The 24,180-nt window shown below is 39.0% G+C and overlaps 1 long non-coding RNA gene across 1 annotated transcript in view; it reads left to right on the top strand.

The window, feature by feature from the left end:
* The window catches only part of LOC127529495 (uncharacterized), a 67,372-nt gene extending 65,810 nt beyond the window's left edge, over nt 1-1,562 (top strand). The window contains exon 3 of the long non-coding RNA XR_007936157.1: nt 914-1,562. This is a non-coding gene — a long non-coding RNA (uncharacterized LOC127529495). The remainder of the gene's footprint in view (nt 1-913) is intronic.
* The last annotated feature ends 22,618 nt before the right edge of the window (nt 1,563-24,180 follow it).

Below are 24,180 nucleotides of genomic sequence, written 5' to 3'. Positions count from 1 at the left end.
ATGCTGCCTGTAACATCGTTCAGCATGACAGGTTTTGGTGGTGGGTTGGTGATGGTCTAGGGAGGCATATCCATGGAGGGACGCACAGACCTCTGGAGGCTAGACCTTGACTGCCATTGGGTATTGGAATGAAATCCTTGGACCCATTGTCAGACCCTATGCTGGTGCAGTGGGGCCTGGGTTCCACCTGGTGCACGACAATGCCCAGCCTCATGTGGCGAGAGTATGCAGGCAGTTTCTGGAGGATGATGGAATTGATACCACTGACAAACCCCCACTCTCACCTGACCTAAATCCAAAATAACACCTCTGGGACATTATGTGTCGGTCCATCTGACGCTGCCAGGTTGCACATCAGACTGTCCAGGAGCTCAGTGATGCCCTGGTCCAGATGTGGGAGGAGATCCCCCAGGACACCATCCGTCATCTCGTTACACTACATGACACTATCAGACATCCATACAAGCATGTGGGGACCATACAAACTACTCAGTATGATTTGGAGATGCTGCAATGAAATTTTGGCAAACTGGAGTAGCCTGCCACATCATTTTTCACTTGGATTTTCAGGGTGTCTTTGAATTCAGCCCTCTGTAGGTTGATAATTCTCATTTCCATTAAACGATGTGGCATCCTTTTGTTCCTAACACATTACCCAGTCCATATCAGTATAGATATACAGCAGGATTTTTTTCCTATTGAGATCTGATGTGTTTTCAAAGTGTTCCTTTAATATTTTTGAGCAGTTTATAAAAATAGATCCCAGAGGTTTTTCTTCATGTTTGAAAATATATCTTGTCATGTATGCGTGTCAGAGGATATCTCCTCATGGGCTCGATTGAGGCATGTAATAATCCACCGGGGCGAAAGTTGACACTGTTGCTAACATTCTCTTCTCTTTTTCCCCCTGCAGCACCGAGAAACCATTCAGTGAGGGTGCTTAGCCCAGCCCCTTCTGGTTCATCCTCAGTAAGAATATCAGCTGCCCAGAGAGAAATGTCTTTTATGACCAGAGCAACCCACCAGACAAGAGCTCCTGTGAAAGACCCTTAATTCTGCGGTGGAGAAATGAATCTGTTTGTTTATGTTTTGCCTAAGGGCTGGCAACATAACGGCAAGAGGCACTTCTTTTGTTGGACTTTTTTTGTTAATTAAACGAGATGACCTGGTTGGGATCCCAACTTTTATCTTTGCGTGCTATTCCTACACCTGACCATAACCTAAATACTTGAAAAGAAATGATAATATTCAGAAACCTGTAAGGAAAAAAGATTATCGTGAAGCATTCTGAAACCCGATGTATTCAATTCTGCAAGGCATTAGACTATGAGCCCATCCTGACCACATTATGTATAAAGGAAATAATCAGCCCTGGATAGGGAGCCAGTCCACTGTAAGGCCCACTCACATACACACCCACATTTACAACCACAAAAGATGAATTTACAAGTGGCAATTAACCTAACATGTATTTTTCCATGCAGTCAATCTCCAGGTATAGAATTGTAACTTAGGACACTGGATCCGTGCCACATATTATGCATTAAATTTATGAACTGTAGATTTCATTTACCTGTTGTCTCTATTGTATGTTGAGCAGAAGGATCTAATACTCTAATCTTAAAGTTGGTGTTCTGAGAAATGTTATTTCCATTTTCTCCATCCTCAGGTGGATAAATATGTCAGCAAAGAATACTTAGTAGATAGGCATGTACTGAGAACAACAAGCATTTTTATTAAAACAATAATAGCTGATGGGAGCCTGTGGTAAGCATCTCAGCAGTCCTGGCTCTAGTGACTTTTTGAATTGTTGTCTGTGATTAGTTTATTTACTGTTTTACAGGTGACAGAGGCAGAAGTATAAAAGTTTCCTAAACCTTCTGAATCCAATTTACATTTTTTATAGCTTAAGTTATTCCAGTCTGGTTTTCGTCCCTCTACAGTACAGAAACGGCACTTATAAAAATGACTAATGACCTCCTTATGGCAGCTGATTCTGGTTTAATTACTATTCTCATCCTCCTTGATCTGAGTGCAGCCTTTGACACTATTTGTCACACTACTCTTCTCAATAGATTATCTTCGATTGGCATTACCCACACTCCACTAGATTGGTTCAGATCCTACCTCTCAGGCCGCACTCAGTTTGTTCAGCTTAAAACTTTCACTTCCCAACCCACCGCTGTTACTTCAGGTGTGCCCCAGGGCTCTGTCCTGGGGCCCCTCCTTTTCATTATTTACCTCCTTTCCCTTGGTAATATCTTTCATAAATATAACATTAGCTTCCACTGTTATGCTGATGACACCCAGCTCTATCTCACTAGCAAACTGACTGTTTCCTTTTCACCCTCCTCACTTATTGATTGCATAGCAGAAATCAAATCCTGGCTTTTTTCAAATTTTCTTAAATTAAATAGTGACAAAACTGAGGTTCTCCTCACTGGTACAAAATCAACATTATCCAAAACTGATCATTTTTCATTTGTTATTGATAATTCCTCTGTCTCCCCTTCCCCACAGGTTAAGAGTCTGGGTGTTATCCTTGACAGTACTTTATCCTTTCAGTCCCACATCAATAACATCTCCTGGTCTGCATATTTCCACTTGCGTGACATTAATCGTATTCGCCCCTCCCTCACTCCCCATACCACTGCTATTCTTTTTCATAGCCTTGTCACTTCTCATCTGGATTATTGCAATTCCCTTTTCATTGGTCTTTCTCACAAATCTCTTTATAAGCTTCACCTGGTCCAGAATTCAGCTGCCCGCATCATTACTAGAGCTCCCTCTATTCATCATATCACTCCCATTTTGCAGCAGCTTCACTGGCTTCCAGTTAAGTTTCGCATTCAATTCAAAATTCTTCTGTTAACTTTTAAGGCCATCCACAGCCTTGCCCCTCCATATCTGTCTGACCTCCTCCATGTTGCCATTCCCTCCCGTACCCTTAGATCCTCTTCTTCCATCCACTTGACTGTCCCCTTCGTCCGTCTTACCACTATGGGGAGCAGAGCATTCAGTTGCATTCAGCTCTGGAACTCACTACCATCTGAGCTTAGAAATATTGAATCATTTTCACTTTTCAAATCTAAACTTAAAACTCATTTGTTTAATACTGATTTTGCTCTTTAATTTCAATTGCTCTGTCTGATTTTAATTTTTGTATTTTATTTTTGCTTATAATCGGTGTTTTATCTATTGTTCTTGTCCTTGAGTGTTTAGAAAGGTGCCTACAAATAAATGAAATGTATTATTATTATTATTATTATTATTAAAAATACAGTGGAACAATGAAACAAATAAGTTAGTCTTTCTGACATATATTTTTAAGTTATATTTTTATTTAGTATTCTACAAACACAATTTATAGTTTCATTAAAACGTTTAACAGTCATGACTTGGAGGTTTCTATCATTGTAGTTGTTTTTTCTTTTTGAGGATATTTTCATGGGATAACAGAATTTTAACATATTTATATTTTACTTGCCATTTTGTATTTTGTGGGTGTCACCATTTTAACTTTTCATTTTTAGGTTTTTTGCCAACACATGACTGCCAGAGGGCGGCATGGTGGCGCAGTGGGTAGCGCTGCTGCCTCGCAGTTGGGAGATCTGGGGGCCTGGGTTCGCTTCCCGGGTCCTCCCTGCGTGGAGTTTGCATGTTCTCCCCGTGTCTGCGTGGGTTTCCTCCGGGCGCTCCGGTTTCCTCCCACAGTCCAAAGACATGCAGGTTAGGTGGATTGGCGATTCTAAAGTGGCCTTAGTGTGTGCTTGGTGTATGGGTGTGTTTGTGTGTGTCCTGCGGTGGGTTGGCACCCTGCCCAGGATTGATTCCCTGCCTTGTGCCCTGTGTTGGCTGGGATTGGCTCCAGCAGACCCCCGTGACCCTGTGTTCGGATTCAGCGGGTTGGAAAATGGATGGATGGATGGATGACTGCCAGAAGCTGCTTTATCTTCACCTGGAAGGTATTTACAGTATACTGCAGTATACTGTGCAGTTTGCACTGTCTGATGTCTAAGATTTTGAATTCAAAACAAAACATTTTCCATTATTAGCAACACAGAAATAATCTTTGGTGGAGTTAGTTTTTGGTTTATACATCAGACTTATTTTGGTACTTTGATCTTCAGGTTTGGTGTGTTATATTCAACATATGATTGCATCCTCTTCTCATCTTCTGGTCTGTTTCACAATTTTTGTCAGCTTTTTTTCATTGTGTCAGAATAGCAGCTATTTTGGTGTCCCCCATTGTAAGTTCACTGCTCATAACAGTTCAGTGTTCAACTCTTAATCATCATAGTCTAACACCAAATCAACTAAGCTTCCAGGTTATCAGTCTGTCCAGTTAAGAAGTGATTGTGATTTAACTTCACCTGCTTTGGTGCAAATTTAAGTGTCAAAAGGTGCAGTGGAGAGGCAACAACAAGATAACCCACAGAAAGAGAGCGGTTTTACAGGTGGTGTCCACAGGCACTTGTTCTTTCCTTATCCTTTCTGACAGTTTTGCAGTTCTTTCCTCTAGTTTTGCATTTTGCTAGTGTCCTTGTTACTGCTGATAGCATGAGACAGTCCCTGTAGCTGATTCAGGTTGCACAGGTAGTCCAGGTCCTCCAGGACGGCACATCCATACATGACTACACAAGAAGGTGAGCTATATCTCACAGCACAGTCTCAAGAGCATAGAAGAGATACCAGGAGATGGGCCATTACACAAGGAGATTAACAGAAAAAAAGGCATCTAATCAGCTCAATGTACAGTTAGAATATTTGATTAAATATTTGATCAACATCAACACCTGCAATAACATGAAAAGATACAAAAAGGAGGCACCACAAACAATATAAGTAACACAATGGCAAAAATGTGACATAATTAAATATAAAGTAAAATACCTTTTATAAGACGAAATACTGTAAAATAAATAAAAATAGGAATTTCAAGTGGCATTAAAGGACTATGTAATGTAAACTGCTCAAAAAAATTAAAGGAACACTTTGAAAACACATCGGATCTCAATGGAAAAAAATCATGCTAGAAATCTATACTGATATGGACTGGGTGATAGATAGATAGATAGATAGATAGATAGATAGATAGATAGATAGATAGATAGATAGATAGATAGATAGATAGATAGATAGATAGATAGATAGATAGATAGATAGATAGATAGATAGATAGATAGATAGATAGATAGATACTTTATTAATCCCAATGGGAAATTCAATGTGTTAGGAACAAAAGAATGCCACATCGTTTGATGGAAATGAAAATTATTAACCTATACAGGGCTGAATTCAAAGAAACACCGAAAATCAAAGTGAAAAAATGATGCGCAGACTTGTTCATTTTCCCGAAATTTCATTGCAGCAACTCCAAATCATACTCAGTAATTTGTATGGCCCCCACGTGCTTGTATGCATGCCTGACAATGTCTGTCTCCTAATGAGACAACGGATGGTGTCCTGGGGGATCTCCTCCCACATCTGCACCAGGGCATCACTGAGCTCCTGGACAGTCTGAGGGGCAACCTGGCGGCATCAGATGGGCCAAAACATAATGTCCCAGAGGTGTTCTATTGGATTTAGTTCAGGCAAGCATGGGGGCAGTCAGTGGTATCAATTCCTTCATCCTCTAGGAACTGCCTGCATACTCTTGCCACATGAGGCTGAGCTTTGTCATGCAGCAGGTGGAACGCAGGACCCAACACACCAGCATAGGGTCTGACAATGGGTCCAAGGATTTCACCCCAATACCTAATGGCAGTCATGGTGCCGTTGTCTAGCCTGTAGAGGTCTGTGTGTCTCTCCATGGATATTTCTCCCCAGACCATCACTGACCCACCACCAAACCGGTCATACTGAACAACGATACAGGCAGCATAACGTTCTCCATGGCTTCTCCAAACCCTTTCATGTCTGTCACATTTGCTCAGGGTGAACCTTGTCTCATCTGTGGAAAGCACAGGGTGCCAATGGTGGACCTGCCAATTCTGGTATTTTTTGGCAAATGCCAATCAAGATCCACGGTGCCAGGCAGTGAGCACAGGGCCCACTAGAGGATGTCGGGCCCTCAGGCTACCTTTATGAAGTCTGTTTCTGATTGTTTGGTCAGAAACATTCACACCAGTGGCCTGCTGGAGGTCATTTTGTAGGGCTCTGGCAGTGCTCATCCTGTTCCTCCTTGCCCAAAGGATTACATACCAGTCCTGCTGATGTGTTAAGGGCCTTCTATGGCCCTGTGCAGCTCTCCTGGTGTAACTGCCAGTCTCCTGGAATCTCCTCCATGCCCTTGAGACTGTGCTGGGAGACGCAGCAAACCTTCTGGCAATGGCACGTATTGATGTGCCATCCTGGAGAAGTTGGACTACCTGTGCATCCTCTGTAAGGTCCAGGTATCGCCTCATGCTACTGTAGCCAAATACAAAACTAGAGAAAAAACAATCAGAAAAGATAAGGAAGAAAAAATGTCAGTGGCCTCCACCAGTTAAACCATTCTTGTTTTGGGGGTCATCTCATTGTTGCCCCTCTAATGCACCTGTTGTTAATTTCATTAACACCAAAGCAGCTAAAACTGATTAACAACCCCCTCTGCTACTTAACTGATTAACAAATATTCCTTTAATTTTTTTTGAGCAGTATATTTACAACATGGGTTATCCACCGCAACAGTTATGATGAAGACACATTCCAAAAGTCCTGCTATATACAGTCCATGCCTTAAACTTGTTTAACATCCAAGTTTTCAAGTGTAGTAACAGTAATACTAGGCTCCCACTAGAGTCTTCCTCCTTTAAAATCTTCCAGTGAATTTAGTTGACTGATTCCATCATTGTTTAGCACACTTCATGATATCTTTGGAGCTAACGCTCAGACTTTATCTCAAAACACTGAAATTCACTGTTTAAAGTCACATTTCCAAATTCTGTTAGTGAGTTCTGCTGTCTCACAGCTTCTGAGAACAATTCCTAGTCGTTTTCCATTTACTTTTGATTTTGCATATTCAGTAGTGTCTACAACAATTTGATGAAGGCATGGAAGTTTCCTCCATACTCCAAAGAAATCTGTGCACAGGTTAATTAGAGGCTCTGAACTGGCCTTGTGATAATACATGTGGATAGGCTGAACCCAGGGTTGGATTCTTTGTTCTCTTCAATACTTCCAGGACAGACTTTGTCTCACTATGGGTGCATGATGGAAAACGTAGGTCCATAGAATTTATGGTTAAACTGTATGTAATAATGATAAATTCTTTTACAGTTTTACTGGGTATTTAAGTATGTCTAACATGTCTGTATCAATCAGCTACTACATAGGCCAGTTGTGGTCTCCAGAGGATGCTATTGAGACAAGCACAAATATTACCTATAAGACAAAAATAACTAAAAAGAAAAATGTATTTCTTTTACATGCAAGTTTTACTGGGACAGTAAGCAAGCATGTCAGGTACCTACACATCAGTCAGATACTACATATTTTCTACATGCCAGTTTACTTCACCTTGGTGTGACTTATTTATACACACAATTTATGTATTCATGTAGAATGAGCTGTTTGAACGAACACAATATACATTTGCATGCACTGAATTGAATGTCGGTGTGGAAGAATGAATTTACATTGAATCAACTTGGCTACTACTGGCAAGGAGTACAGCTTATTAGAGTTAGGCAGAGGTAAGTAGTAATCACATCGCAAAACACCTTCTAGAAGAAGAAATAGATTTTTCTGTTTTTCCAAAAGAACTCCTCTACTACGTTGGATCCGCAATTTCGACCCTGGTTAATTCTTTGGAATTAGCTGATGCCTCTGCAATATATGACCAGAATCAGCACGCTTTATGTGTGCTGGGGCTTGTCTAGTTCTTTACTAGTGAAGAAACTACACAAGTTACAGTAGAAATGATGAAACATTGTAAAATCCCCTAAGTTTGGTTCTTGTTTTACTCAAGACCTGAAGTGTTTACTACTGCTTGATAGATAATCCAGCATTTGTTGGCTTCTTTGTTTTGAACTAGAAAATAGTTAGCAGCTAATTTAATTTTCGGAGCATCTTATTAAGTCTGTTTTTACACTCATAAGGGTGCTCACCTTGTGTAATACAGAGGTGTGCGGCAGAGCCAAGTAAGGCCTAATGATTTCATCATCTGGCCAAAATGGATGCAAACAGAATTATGCGTGAGAAGTAACGGTACCATTTAAAAATACACAAATTGTCATTTTCCATTAGTGTATGAAGAAACTGTTTAAGCCCATTCCCAAACCAAGACATTACCGGTTCAGGTTTAATACATTTTAAGCAGAGTTAGTCATAAAGTATGTTCATTGCATCTACAATTTTTTAATTGTCTTTTCATGTTGTGGAATTTGTTGGAGCAGCTTGCAAATTAAATCTAGAGGTCAGACTTTTCATAGCTATGTATGCTACACTTATTGTGTAAAAATGCTCATCGAAGGAAGCGCAGCAATTATAAAGCCTTTTCATTTGCTCTTAATTAGGTCAAAGCTAGACCTGCTGGAAACGGGGAGGGTCACAAAATCATTTGTTGGATGAATATTAGCTTGTTGTTTGCAAATAGGTGATGTATGATGCCCCTATCCCACAGTGATGAATGGCTTTTAAAAATTTTCTTTTCTTTATCAATTGACTAACAAACTCATGAATCACTGCCAGTTGAGAAAGCTTTTCACATAAATTAAACACCAGCATCTCCATCTTTTACCTTTGTTTTACACCCCTCACCCTTTTTGTTTAATGTATTATTATCAATGGCACTCCATGAATTAAGGAAACACATTCTGAATTACAACCCACAATCATCCAGCCACCCTCAACATCCTTTCAATGGAGACAAGATGGGACTTGCAGATAGCAAACTTTAATAAACCTGGGTGAATGCAATGGTTTTAAAGTTGATAATGTAGTGAAATAAGGAAGATAATAATAATAATATTTCTTTACATGTATATAACGTTTTTCTCGCTACTCAAAGCACTGAGACAGAAGGGAACCACGTCAACCACCAACAATGTGTAGAGCCCACCGGGATGATGCGACGGCAGCCATTATTTTGCCAGTATGCTCACCACACCGTAGCTGTTAGGTGGTGCAGTAGTGAAAGAGAATTAGCCAGTTAAAGACAGGCAATGATTAGGGGGCCATAGTGACTAGGCTATGCCAGGACATCAGGATAAACTGCACTCTTTTTGAAAGATGCCCAGTGATCTTTAATGACCACAGAGAGTCAAGACCTTGGTTTTACATCTCATCCAAAGAATGGTGCCAGATTTACAGCACAGGTCTCCCTCACTGTACTGAGGCATTGGGATCCAACTACATCATTGACATCCGGCGCCGCCGTGAGTGGCAGCCTTTTCAGCAGTTGTGAATTTCCCATTGGGATTAATAAAGTATCTATCTATCTATCTATCTGCACACCACAGGGGAAACACCCTCTGCTGGTCTAACCAACACCTCTTCTAGCAGCAACCCCAGCTTTTCCTAGATTGTCTCCCATCCAAGTACTGGACAGGCCCAAACATGATTAGCTTCAGGTAGATGATTTGTTCTGAAACGCATGTGGTATGACTTTAGTAGGAAATATCTTGCTAATAGCATTGACATTAAATAATTAAAGTATAATTACTATCTGAAGCATACAGATATTTTCTAAAATACCACTACTTCATTCAAGAAACTGAGACCTTAAAAAATTGACTTGAAAGGTTTAACCGTTTTAACTTATTATTTCAAGTTTGTGCAGAGGTGTGTCTTTCCTCTATGTTAATCTAAACCATTTTACAAAGTTGTAGACTTCAATCAATCCCTTCTCATTTTTCTGTTTCACATCTGGAGAAATAACAGGAACTAGGAATTTGCAAAGTGCCATTTTTCACTATTGATTTGTGCTCTTTGTTGGTTTGGTCAGGTAGGTGTCAACTTAGGTCCATAATGCGTCTGGCTGTTTTGGCGCTCCCTTATCACTATGACAATGCATTTCATGTTAAATAATGATCAACAACAGACTCAGTTTAAAACTGGAACAAAACTTGACTCTTATTCATGAATTAGGTCAGAAATTCTTAATGTTAGGAATACTCATTCAGCTAGTGCATGCAAGGGGCTTTAAGGAAGTGTGAAAACAGGGTTCCTTCCTTATGTTCTTGTGATTGAAACTAAACAAAAAATTTTAGATGAGCTCTTGAATAATAAATTGAAGAACATAATCTCTTTGCATTTCCACCCTTAAAGTTTATTAGTTTATGGACCAAAACTCAAACCTTCTCATTTTCATGCTCTTCTATACCCGAACGCATGAAATCTACCAGAAATATGCTCCTCAAAAAAAAAAAATACTAAGGGAATACTTATTCATCACAGTCCAACACTAAGTCAGTTAAGCTTCAGGGATATCACTCTGTCCATTTAGGAAGTATAAGCGATTGTGAATCAACTTCACCTGGTTTGGTACAAATCAGTGTCACAACAGGAGCACTGGAAAGGCAACAGTAAGACAACCCCCAAAAAGAGAGTAGTTATACAGGTGGTGTCCACAGACAATTGCTCATTCTTTATCCTTTCTGACTGATTCGTCTGTAGTTTTGTGTTTTCTAGTGTGATTGTTGCTACTGGTAGCATGAGGCGGTACCTGCTGCCGATTCAGGTGGCACAGGTAGTCAGGCTCCTTCAGGATGTCACATCCATACGTGTCACCGCAAGAAGGTTTGCTGTGTGTCCCAGCACAGTCTCAAGAGCACTGAGGAGATTCCAGGAAAGAGACTGTTACATGAGAAGAGCTGGGGGATGTGCTGGCCAATCAATAGCTTTGTCATCCAGGAACTGCCTACACACTCTGGCCACATGAGGTCAGGCATCAACCTGCACAATGGAGGAATCCAGGGCCCAGTGCACCAGTGTAACATCTGACAAAAGCTCTGAGGATTTCATCAGCAGTCAGGGTACCTGCCTAGCATGTGGAGATCTGTAGGCAGATAGACATGATTTTGTAGGGCTCTTGCAGTGCTCCTCCTGTTCTTCCTCATATAAAGGAGCAGATACCGATCCTGCTGCTGGTTTGATGCCATTCTACTGCCTTGTCCAGCTCTCCTTGTGTAATGGACCATCTAAATCAGCCACTCATCTTGAATGAGTGTGCATATTGTAAGGTCCAAGAATGATGATAAGGTAGGAGTCTTTGTTGAAGACTGATTATATCTAGAGCTCATGGACATAGAGATTTTTTTAGATACAGTAACATGTACAGCTGGGTTGGTACCCCTCCCATTTAAGTCTTCATAGTAAACTGAACAAGGAAAAGCATCATTGCATAGTATCTTGCTCGGTGAAAGGGCAAAGAAAAACACACAATATATTATCAATGGAAAAGAAATTGCTGTTTGCAGTCCTCTGAAGAAACTGAACACTTGTGTAGATGATGAAGGTATTCTTAGAAATGGAGGATGGTTGTCTATAGTATTTATTTAGTTTCAAATGAGAAGTTCTGTTTTATCATTCCAGTCTTCAGATAAAACATTTCCACAACTAACGTTAGAAAGCAGGGACATGTCTCCATAGAAGGATCTATAGTATTTGTGCAGCAGGATACTGGATTTCAGGTGCCAAGAGATGTTTCAGTAGCATTCTGGACAAATGCATGGCATTCAATAAGCTTCATGACACATTTGCAGAGCAACAAATGGAACACCTATCAATTGAATACTTAAGCACTGAGCCACCTTTTACTGATGAGGGCATAGATGTACTTTGCCCATGAACTAACACAACGAGGCACACTCAGGGAGGACTGTTGTGCCAGAGGGCTTACATCTCTCAGCTGGCTTGGTAACACCTGGGAAATCACAAGGATGAGCTGAAATCTGTAGATGAGAACAGGACAGTATGGGCTGACTTGCTGAGCCCGTGGCAGCTGTGACCTTCACCATGAAAAACAGTATGAGAAGAGATGAGATGAAATGCATTTCTCTACTTCATATGTAAATGTACTGACCTATTGTGCTGGTGTGTCGAGCAGAAAGATCTGGGAGAGAATTAAGTGGGACTATACCTTTCAGCAGCAGCAAGTTGGGCAGGGCTAGATGTTTGAGTGGCAACATTCTTCTGACAAGTGTATCCTTAAAATCAGGATGGTTTGAGAAAGAGGGCTGAGACTTTCTTAGGAAACAAATAAATCAGAATCTCCATGGAGATGTTAGTATTTGTCTATATATACACCATCAACTCAATGATGTTCATGAGAATGTGAATTTCTCCTTGGGATTAATAAAGTATCTATCTATCTATCTATCTATCTATCTATCTATCTATCTATCTATCTATCTATCTATCTATCTATCTATCTATCTATCTATCTATCTATCTATCTATCTATCTATCTATCTATCTATCTATGATCAGTGTAACAGTAATTGGTGATACCATAATATTGTCAGTGTTGTAAACAGCATTCACCCATTGCATTTTCTTTCCAGTATGTACCAGTTTTGGAAGCATTTCCTTTCTCTATAAAAATGGGTAAGTGTAAACATCCGTCTAGTTAGGCTCTTAGTATCCAGTGTAGTTACAACCCCAAATCAGAAAAAGTTGTGACAGTATGGAAAATACAAATTAAAAAAAAAACAAAAAACACAGTGATTCTTAAATTTACTTTGACTTTTTTTCAATGCAGACAGTATGAACCCAAGATATTTCATGTTTTGTCTGGACAACATCATTTTATGTGTTAATATACATCCATTCCTACACATCAGGCTTACAGCACATTCCAAAAAAAGTTGAGACAGCAAAGCATTCACCATTTTGTAATGTCACCATTCCTTCTCACAACATTTAAAAGACATTTTGGCACTGAGGATACCAAGCAATGAAGCATTTCAGGTGTTATTTTGTCCCGTTCTTTCTGTAAACACGTCTTAAGGTGTGCAATAGTATGAGGTCGTAATTCTCTACTGGGGACAGGTGAGGACTGTAGGCAGGCCAGTCCAGTACCTGTATCCTCTCCTTCCGCTGCCATGCCTTTCTAATGTGTGCAGAATGTGATTTTACATTGTCATGTTGAAAAATGCATGGACATTCCTGGAAAAGATGTCGCCTTGGAGACCGCATATGTTGCTCTAAAATCTCAATGTACTTTTATGCATTAATGCTGCCATCACAGAAGTACAAATTACCTTTACCATGTAGACCCTGGCTTTTGGACTTGTTACTGATAACGGTCTGGATGATTGTTTTTGTCTTTGGTCTGGATTACATGGTGTCCATTTCTTCAAGCAAATATCTGGAATATTAATTTGTCTGACCATAATACACATTTCCATTGTGTGATGGGTCATCCCATTTGTCTCCACGGTCACATAAGATAACACCACTTTTGGACATGTTTAATGTAAGTCTTCTTTTTTGCATAGTAAATTGTTAAGTGGCATTTGTCAATGTAACTCCGTATTTTTGTGCTTGACAAAGTTTGCCAAAGTAATCTCTTGCCCATGTGGTTATATCAGCTATTGATGCAGTGCCATCGAGGGATCAGAAATCATGGGTGTTCAACTTAATCTTGCACCCTTGCCCTTTACACACTGATATTCCTCCAGGTTCCTTGAATCGTTTGATGATATTATGCACTGTAGAGAGACAAATATGCAAACCCCTTCCAATCTTTCTTTGAGAAGCATTGTTTTTAAACACTTCAATAAAATTCTAAAGCATTTGTTGACAAACTGGAGATCCTCTGCCCATCTTTGCTCCTCAAAGACCCCACATTTTGTGGATACTGCTTTTGTACCAAATCATGATTATAATGACCCGTTGACATCACTTGTTTGAAATCACATGATAATTTAATTATTTTACCTCATTACTGGCCCACATTTACCCCGTCCCAACTTTTTTTGGAATGTGTAGCAGGCCTGAAATGCAGGAATGGATAGATATTAATAAATTAAATAAAGTTGACCAGACAAGATATGAAATATCTTGGGTTCATACTGTCTGCAATGAAATAAAAGTCAAAGTAAATTTAGGAATCAATGTGCTTTTTTCAGTCATCCGGGAGGGGCTCAGAGTAGAACCGCTGCTCCTCCGCATTGAGAGGAGTCAGATGAGGTGGCTCGGGCATCTGATCAGGATGCCTCCTGGACGCCTCTCTGGTGAGGTGTTCTGGGCACGGGGAAGACCCAGAACACGCTGGAGGGACTATGTCTCCCAGCTGGCCTGGGAACGCCTCAGAATTCTCCCGGAAGAGCTAGAAAAAGTGGCCGGGGAGAGGGAAGTCTGGGCATCTCTGCTCAAGCTGCTGCCCCCATGACCTATTCTCGGATAAGCGGAAGAGGATGGATGGATGGATGGATGGATGCACTTTTTTTTCTTTTCTTTTTTTTTCATTTTCCATACCGTCCCAACTTTTCCTGATTTGAGGTTGTAGTTGTTCAGTAAACAAGGCTGTATTTGGGATGAACTTGTTGCTACAGAGCTACAAGTGCTACAGAGAGGATTTCAATTTCCAGCAGCCCACAGGAGTGCACAGGCACCAACAGGAGTTTGGCACATACTTTAAAAGTGGTTTGGTGTTCACACTTTAGTGAGAAATTAAATGGTCAAAGTGAAGCTTTGGCGTTTTTGACAGATGGCTGTTAAGTATGTTTATGTTTTAAAAAGTGGCCTTTCTGCATGATGCTGCTATGATTTTTGCTTTCAGACTGCGTATAATGCAATTTGCATGCCTAAGATATCCTAACTTAATATTCTCCATATCAAATCTATTGTGTATTTTGCACTTCTCCATTACCCAATTTTGCTGGGATATGCTCTGGCTCACTGTGATTCTGTATAGTATTAAATGGGTTCAGAGTTCTCAGCTAAATTTGCCTTGTTAGAATAAAGTACACCCTATGAAGCAAGTAATTAGAACTGAGAAGGTGTTTGATATGACAAATTCACTCTGTAAAATTGTGCATGTTTATTTTATTTAGTTATATAGAGGCTTTTTAATTAAACTACTGCATATGAGCCTTAAGTACATCTGCCCTGTTTGTTATTTCACAAGTGCTATCAAGCTTGGTCATCCCTGTTTTTCACTCTAAAGGGCAGAGTCAGGACAGCAGACATGTCCATCCAGGGCCACTTCTTAGCAGAGCGGCTAACTGTGTGCATTATTTATAGGTCCTGTTTGGTAATCTCCCAGCAGAGAGAGTGCTGAGGAGATCTGAGTGCATAATGGATTTGGTGAAGTTCTGTAGAGTGTCGAGCAGAGTTGGCTCATCTCAACCCAATTTTCTTAATTTGTGCTGACACCAATCTCCGTCTGTCCTTTTCTCTATAACAACTCCAGTTACTGGGCAAAGCAGCAGTATTTTTATAAGTGACTTGTTTTTTGTTGTGCTGCTATGCAAACATGAATGAACAGAGGGGCAATTTCAATAAGTTAATTTACAGATCAGTAGATGTACCTTGATTTATATTGTTTTACATAAAGTGTCTGTATGAACAGATAATTTCCAGTACCTGATGACAATGTTTACTGGAGCATCTTGAGACCACACTATAAAAGATAAAGCAGCAAAGATAGGTACATGTTAACCTTAAACACAATCCACCATTGCATTCAAATGCAAAAGAAGTGTAGTCATTTCTTTTAACACAAAAGACTGCACAGTAAAATGAGGTTCACATAATCTCACCAAACCTGTGTATGCAGATCTTAGCAGTTATTTACTGAAATCCCTGCTTTTTGACTTCTTACCATTCTTACCTAAGGCCGTGTACACACTACTAAGTTTTTATTTAAATATGTTTATTTAATTATATGTTTTTAAACAAAAACAATCTCAATCCATGCTAGCATGTTCACATTATTTACAAAAGTTTCTATGTCCACAGTAAAATGACAGAAAATGCATATGAGATAGACATTCACCTACACCAGGCATGTACGCATCAGCAGAAGAATCCATTGAAGGGATGGTAACACTGCCGGCTAGGGGATTTATTGAAAAACTGTAGTGTGGTTAACTAATTTGCCTTTTGTGCATGTATGCAGCATTCAGCACAATAAGTATCATGGAAAGCAACTTTTTTCTGTCCACTAGGGGGGAATATGATTTTCTTCTGTGAAGGGTGGCCAATCAGGAAATGAGATGTTGTAATGAGCATAATCCAATCATGGAAAACTCAATAAGACACTTAATAAGAACAAACCAATCAGTGCATCATTACAGTCTGTGTTTTTAAAAGTCTTTTGTTTTCACCTGTCCACATTTTCAGAACTATGTGGCTATGGGAAGCACTTTCAAAAGTCTCTATTTTTGGGTGTTAAAAATATTGGGGTAGTGCAAATGAAAGGCTAATGTCTGCATTAAAAAAAAAAAAAAAAAACAATGAAGGAAACACATCAAAGATCAGATGCCATGACACAACTGCTTTGACTTCCATTACATTTTAGAACCATCTTTGTAATCTTCCAAAGAAATTATAAACCCATCATAGTTAGTTAGCTCTTAAGAATACCCAATTACACTGCTTCTCCAGTTGTGTACTACCATTGCCCTCTTCATTTTTTAAAATCCTTGTTGGCCAACGTTGTTCAAAGAACAGATTAAATATCCTTTTCTGTAAGTTGCTTTTGATTAAAGTGTCTGCCGAGAAATAAATGTATTTATGTCCTGTGGAACAGGGAAGGTCACCTTCATATTGATAGATGGTGGATGTAGGTATCGCCCTTCTAATTAAGGGTTTTAAAACAACATAAATAATGATATAACATTCCTAAATCTGCTTAATTCGGTTAAGGTTCAGTAATTTGTTGGAGCCTACCCTGACATCCTTGCCAAGAGACATCCTTGGGTTTAGTCAATTACAGAGCCCAATTGTAAAGAACCTAATCTGGTATTGCCTCTTAACCCAACCAGCGCATCTTTGGGGATGTGGGAGGAAAACTTTTGTAGTAATGCATTTTATTGCTACACATGTTTGTGATGTGCCATCTGTTGCAATGAATAATGCAATACATTTTATTACTACATTAAAAGATACATTCCAATATATGGTGCACTGCAAACATCAACGCTGAGATCTACATTGATTACTTAGATTTCAACCTACCTTAGATGGGTAGCACAGCTAGATTGAATATAAATGTGACAGGTAAATTCTTTCAAAGTACAGAACGGTTAAATCTCCACCATTATAAACTCATGCTTGTGTCTAAGGCTATCCATCCATTATCCAACCTGCTATATCCTAACTACAGGGTCACGGGGGTCTGCTGGAGCCAATCCCAGCCAACAAACCCCGGGCAGGGCACCAGCCTACCACAGGGCACACACACAGACTACCCACTGCGCCACCGTGCCGCCCTGTCTAAGACCATGCCCTTTGGATATCAGAAGATGCTGAGCATTATTGTAATTCAATTTAATATGGTTAATTTTTACAGAGCCCTCTTCACTGAGTGCCCCTCAGAAATGCAATACAATAGTACAAGCTACCAGAGAATGGGATACAGATTTGTTCAAATACATCAAAAACAAAGTAGAAATTCCATCCATCCGTCCATCCATTATCCAATCCGCCATATCCTAACACAGGGTCACGGGGGTCTGTTGGAGCCAAACAGAAATTAATTAACATAAATGAAAAGAAACAACATCTGTCCTAATCAGCTAATTGTAGAACCACAGCCAAATTGTAGAAAAGGAGTCAGAGAAGCCAGACACAGTCAGAGTCCTGGAGACCTCAGTCAACAAGCCGACCCAAACTAGCCATTCTACAGCTGAGTCAGTGCTGGGCCAGCAAGTCTGAGTTTGAGACCCTCTTACCCCATGATTCCAGTTCTCATTTATCTGAGATGACTTTTTCATAAGTAGGCAAACAACTTGGCAATAGAGCAGTGGCAATAAGTGCCACATGATGATACCAAAAAGAGAAACAGAAGGCTTAGTAACACTTTGTAAAATATTGTATTACTTATACCTCTATATTTGTATTAGTGACTAACAACAGAGATGCAGTATGCACAGCTAATCAGCAGCTCTAGTCAGGGTGTGCTAAACTGAAGTAGTGAGTCTTCAGCCTGTAACTAAAATCTCGTCCCTCCACTGTTTTATTAATCCTAGGAATTATAAGCAAACCGGCATCGTGAGATCTTAATTTGTGCTCTGGTTTGTAAGTAATGATAAGGTCAAATAAGTAAGCAGGGTCTTGGCCATTTAACAACATGGTAAAAGGAGGATTTTAAAATCTGCCCTAAACTTAACCAGGAGCAAGTGTAAGGAATTAAGAAACCTGTGTATTCCATAATAGTTTGTTTTTACAAGATAAATGAACATTAGCACATAATCTGCTTTATTCATTGATCCTAGGGTCTATTCAGTGGTATCTTTTTAAAGTTATTTATGTGTTTCCAAAATTGCTGGGAAGATTTAGCAAAGCTGAATGTGCTCAGAAAACATAGCAGGGAATGACATCTTCATACTGTTTGAATGGAGTAATGAAGGATGAAAGAACAGCAAGATTTGTGATTTAGAAAATTCCAAGATGCAAAAGAAAAAAATACAGAACAAGCACTGGGAGATTTTACATACCACGTTGTACTCGCTCAAATGTCAATGCAGGGAAGATCAAATTTTACAAACCTACTGAGGCAAAGATGAAGGTTTCATTAAGAGCCAAGCACACAGTCCAGGTGGGAGACATTAAAAAGCCTTAGTACTGTGTTATTTATTACACTTTTTTAATAATCTTTACTTGAATGTATTGTGCTATTTATCCACTGGAAAAAAATGTCAAGCACTTTAAAATCAACCACAAAATGCTTAGTGTTTATCCAAGTCAAAATGCGAGTCAAGAGGTCTAGACATATGACAATCAAGCTCAAATTGTTCATTTCTTTCTTGAAAATGATAAGTTGAAGGTGAAAACTAACTTCTTGTGATTTATTTTTTTAGCATTGAAGTACTGGTTAACGGAATCTCTCTTTTTAAAATATCTAAAGAAACAGCATACTAAAACTTTCTGTAGCTCATCTGCTGGCTGTTTCCGTGTCCGAATGTTGCAGAGTCCATATGCCTGCAAGTACTTGAACAATTCGAGGTAAATACACCACAGACAGGCCATTTGTTTTGGCCCTGCAATGATGCATTGTTTTGCTGTCTACAGCACATTTTTACACCAGTGAAACAGCGGGTGAATAATGAAGCAGTCGAAGGGACGCCTCTCGCCCCTCCTGTCCACTCTTACAGCTATTTTTATTATTGTCTTACTTATAGTTTTCATTTTTCATTCTCCACGGGACCATGCCTCTTTAACGCAAGCAGCTTTCAAAGTTGGGTGTGAGACACATTCCCTGGGCTGCTGTTTCATTGCTGAGAACATCTGATTTTTAAGGTCTATGACAAAGCATAGGTTGGAAAACAGTATGAAAATATATGCAGGAGAAAGCCTTTTTAATTACTGTTAATTATTGGTTCTTTACAATGTAAAATCATTTCAAGTTGAAAACAAAGCATTTGTACTGTATATTTGAATTCTGCTTACTAATCATTAACTGTGAGAGGGGTTAGCATAAAATGAGGGAGCCTGTTTGAAAAGAAAGGGTGCAGTTTTTAATTCTCCAGATATGATTTGATTACAAGAACTGTGTACTTTGAGTGTGTATAAAGGCACTGATCACTTGTTCTGTAATATTATGGTTTGCTTTCCAGAAGTGCAGTGTGGTGTAGTGGTTAAGACTTTGGACCTCAATCTCTGAGGTTGTAGGTTCAAATCTCACTACTGACTCTGTGTGACCATGAGCAAGTAACTTCACATGCCTGTACTCCAACTGGAAAAAGAAATGGAACCAATTGTGTCCCAACAGTTGTAAATTGCCTTGGCATCAGCCAAATAATAAAAATACCTTCCAGCTATTCAAGTGTCTGCTCCACAGTGAAATATCGAGATTGAAGATTTTTACAAAGATAATATATGTGGTAACATTAAAGATGCTTTAATGAGGTTCATGACATCCAATAAATTCTTAGGGCCAGCGATAAAAAAAAAAAGTAAAAGCTGGGACATCAAATTGTGTTATGCTATAGCCTTGTAAGCACACTTCTACAAGATTAGTGATCATCCAGACTTACTCTACCATCACCTAGCACAAGAAGTTCAATTGAAATGCTTACAGTAGATGTTCAGCAAATGCATGCTGTTCCAGAAACAACAGAAACACGACCATATCAGATCATCCATTAACATGCACACAACGGTATCAAAGAGAAAAGTGAAACATGAAAACATATTCTCGATACATCAATATGTCTTTAATGAATAATGGATTTTACTTGACAACACAGCAAAAAGCCAAAGAACATCTGTTCTTTTTTTTTGTTTACTCAACCCAATATTAGAAATCAGGAGCTGGAACTACTACAGATATTCACAAAGCAAGGGGTTATTCTCCACCAATGCAGAACCAGAGGGTAGGGCATTAAATGATGGCAACATAAGGAGTGCATCTATGCGAAAGCTCCTAGGGAAGAAGATGAACTTGCTTCAGGCTGTGTTTGAGAACTTGATTTGTTGGATCTTTCCTTGTGGTTTCTGTTTTCTCTTCTTCATTGGCAATTTATATTTCATTAACTGGAACTAATCCTTCTACTCTATAAATTCATTGTTTGTGATCTCTACAAAGTGTTAGTCATGCATAGTAAGGATGAATAGCTTGTATTTCTCTAATATTTATAAATGTGCTTTCTCTGTGTGTGTTTAGACTGTACATACATTCAGTAACCCATTTTACAGTCTAACCTTGTTCAATCTATAATGCAGAGTACAGAGAATTGTAATGAAAAAAAAATTAAAAATCTGTAGTATTTTGCAGTTGTTTACAAAATAGCATTAAAAATACATTTTTTTTAGATCCCAGGATCATTGATTGGTTAACTAATTAATTAGTTTGCATTCACATTACAGTTCTTGCTTCCAGTGTTATTATTAATATTCCCAGTCTGAAAATCTGTTGCAAAAGTAGTATACGCATTTATGACAAGGGAATTTCAGCTTTTTGTGAATACCAGTTTTGACAGGTCATCTTGATAGTTTGTTCAGAATTCTGATCCATAAGTTATATTAACAGAGTAATTAGGATTTCTGTGTTGAATCTATATGACTGAATTTTAACAAGAGACAGGATATTTAATAGGAGCATTATTAAATGTTATGCGTAGGCCTTCATTTAATCCAAGGTGTGTGATTTTACAAGTCATACTGACGCAAGCACTGACACTGCCTAATCGTATATGTGCTCAAAATGTGCGAGCACGCTAGGTGCCACAATGTGAGTGTCCAGACCATACACACAAATGGTCCAGATGGACAGTTTTACCCATTGACAATTTGCAATAAAACTTTACCCATTCAAAAAAAAAAAAGCAATATGGCCACAGGCTTCTTAAAATGTCAACAAAGAAAAGAGCTGCATTGCTAAGTCTTGTGTTCTGAAAATACAAAGAAAAGAAAAAGTCATAATTAGACATGTGGATGGTTAGGAAGGTGTGAACACTATGGTCTGTCTATTTGAAAGAAAGAATTGGATGTACATAATCTATGTAATTTACAACAACCCCCAAAAATGTATTTCTTGTATAGCCCAAAATCATACAAGGAATGCCCCGCAGCCTTGACTCCCTACGAAGACAAGACAAAACCCCCAAAAACAATCCCTTATTGGAAAAAAAATGGAAGAAATCAATCAATTCAAAGAGATCCTCCCTTCCAGGTTGGGTGGGCGTGCACTGAAGTTAAAAAACGGGGTAAATACAACACAAAAAACAGAACACAACTAATCCTCTTCACAGTTCTAGATGGCCAGTCTATCATTGCCACCTCAGAAATACAATCAAACAGTACAAACTACTATGTTCTTGCACAGCACTCTTGACTAGGTGCAGGCACAGAGCTCCATGATCACTCTCAAGGCAAAAATGCAAGAACAGATTACTATATACCATTCACTAAATAGAGAATGAGGATACAGATTTGTTAAAATATATCAAAATTAAAGTAGAAACTATTAACATAAATGAAAAACAACAATATTTGTCTGTCAGCTAATTGTAGAACCACAGTCAAATGATAGAAAAGGAGTCAGACAAGCCAGACACAGTCAGAGTCCTAGAGACCTCGGCCAACAAACTGCCTTCCCCTACCGGACATTCTACAGCTGAGTCAGTGCTGGGCCGACCAATCTGATGAAAGGACCCTTGTATCCTCAATGATTCCAGTGTTCCTTTAACTGAGGTGACTGTGACAAAGTCACCAGTTTACTTTTGTGCCTGTTTATTACAGGTTTCTCCAGTAAACGTTTCCAAGATACTTTTATCATTGGTTATTTAGTTGTAAGTGTGTTGCTATATGATAGTTTGTGTTGTGAAATCAATCAGGTGAAAATTAGGCAAAACCTAATATACAATCTTCATCCACTACATTAAAAAACATAATGAAATACATTATATAGGCATGTGTTTTGCTGCCAGAGCTCATTTAACTTAGTCTCCATACTGTCCATGCACAAAACTCATTCTCTCTGCGGCATGTCTATTGTTATTATTGTTACCACACACACATGGAGGTGAGAAAATTGGCTCATGAGACCACTCACTCTACAAGACAGCCGAATGAAATTTCTGACATGGCAGAAATTCTTCTGATCTTACAACATCCTAGTTGGAAACGGGCATTGCAGCCCCTATCTTACTGCATGTGAAACAACAACTGATAAAAGTGAAATTCGAGCGGACTCTGAAAATCAGTTGGTGACTGCACATTGTGCCAGAATCACACAGTGTACGCTTGGCTTTATTTGCTGTTCTGTAGTATCCTTCACATATACTGAATGCTTAGAGGCAAGTAGCGGCAACTTGTAATATGTCAGTTCCATGTGAATTGGTGGCTTATTTAGTTAAAGTATTACTTCACTGAAAGACACAAGTTACCAAAAAGACGAAGAATTTCTTAGTCTTCCATCCAAAGCTGCTTCAGTTTTGTAAAGATTGATGAGATTCTGGTTGATGAAACTACCATTAAGCTCCATCACATCCTGTGTATGAGGTTTTGTTTTAGACTTTGACTTGACTGTTCTGACATTACATTGATTATTTGTTTTGAATCATGGATTTTCAATTGAGCTTTAAATGTAAGAGTAATGTCTAATTAATAGTAGACTCATCATTAACATCGCATCCAAATCCTGAGACTGCAAAATATTTATTGTATATACTCACGTTTAAGCTCTCCCACAGATAAGTCAGGACTTGATTTTACTGTATAATTTCTGGTATTTTATAACATCGGTCATATAAGTCAAATGCGGAAAACTCACGTTATTGGTCCAAGAGATTATGATATGCTAACGCCCACCTGAGAGAGTTACCATGAAGCACTCTGCCTTTTTTTCTATGCATGGTGCCTATGTGACCACACGGTAATACCTGAACTATTCCAATGCGACATTTCACTGTTTTGTGTTTTTTGTATCTCACACCCTCATACACCTTTATCGTAAGAGCATCTCTTATCTGCGATGGAGCATTCAATCAGAAGAAAATATGAAGCTGGTTTTAAATTAAAAGTCGCTGAAGTGGTGAAAGAAATTAGTAACTACGTTGCTGCAACAAAATCTGATGTGTCTGAGAAGCTAGTGTAAGATTGGAGGAAGCAAGAAGATGTAAAAAAAAAATTAAGTGTTGCATTTTTGAACAGGCATATAAGTCTGGGTCTGATTTTATGATCGATTTTTCAGGTTCAAGACCTGACTTATATGCGAGTATATACAGTAAACCTGTTGAATCCATGCTTGATCGGTGGTTTGAGATTGTTCTTGTTTTTATGACCAAAACTCCCTCAGCTTGAGGCAAATTATTCTAGAAATCATCAAATTCATTCGAGTGTTACTTCACATACTTAAAATGAGGAGCAACATTTTTTCCTTCAGAACAACTGTCTATATAAGATATTTATATTTATCCAGTGTCTTTCTGATGGTGCATCATCAATATTGTCATTTACCACAGTGAAAAGCTATGATTGTTTGCTGTTTTGACTTGTTGAGATGTAAACGAAGACCATATATCTCTTCACATGTTGCAGCATAAGACATTTAGGAAGTTTAGTATTTCTACATGCAGTTAA

This window comes from Erpetoichthys calabaricus, chromosome 10 (genome assembly GCF_900747795.2).
Source record: "Erpetoichthys calabaricus chromosome 10, fErpCal1.3, whole genome shotgun sequence".
NCBI classification, from domain to species: domain Eukaryota; kingdom Metazoa; phylum Chordata; class Cladistia; order Polypteriformes; family Polypteridae; genus Erpetoichthys; species Erpetoichthys calabaricus.
The sequence above is the reverse complement of the archived record's forward strand: the minus strand, read 5'-3'. Positions and strand labels throughout refer to the sequence as shown.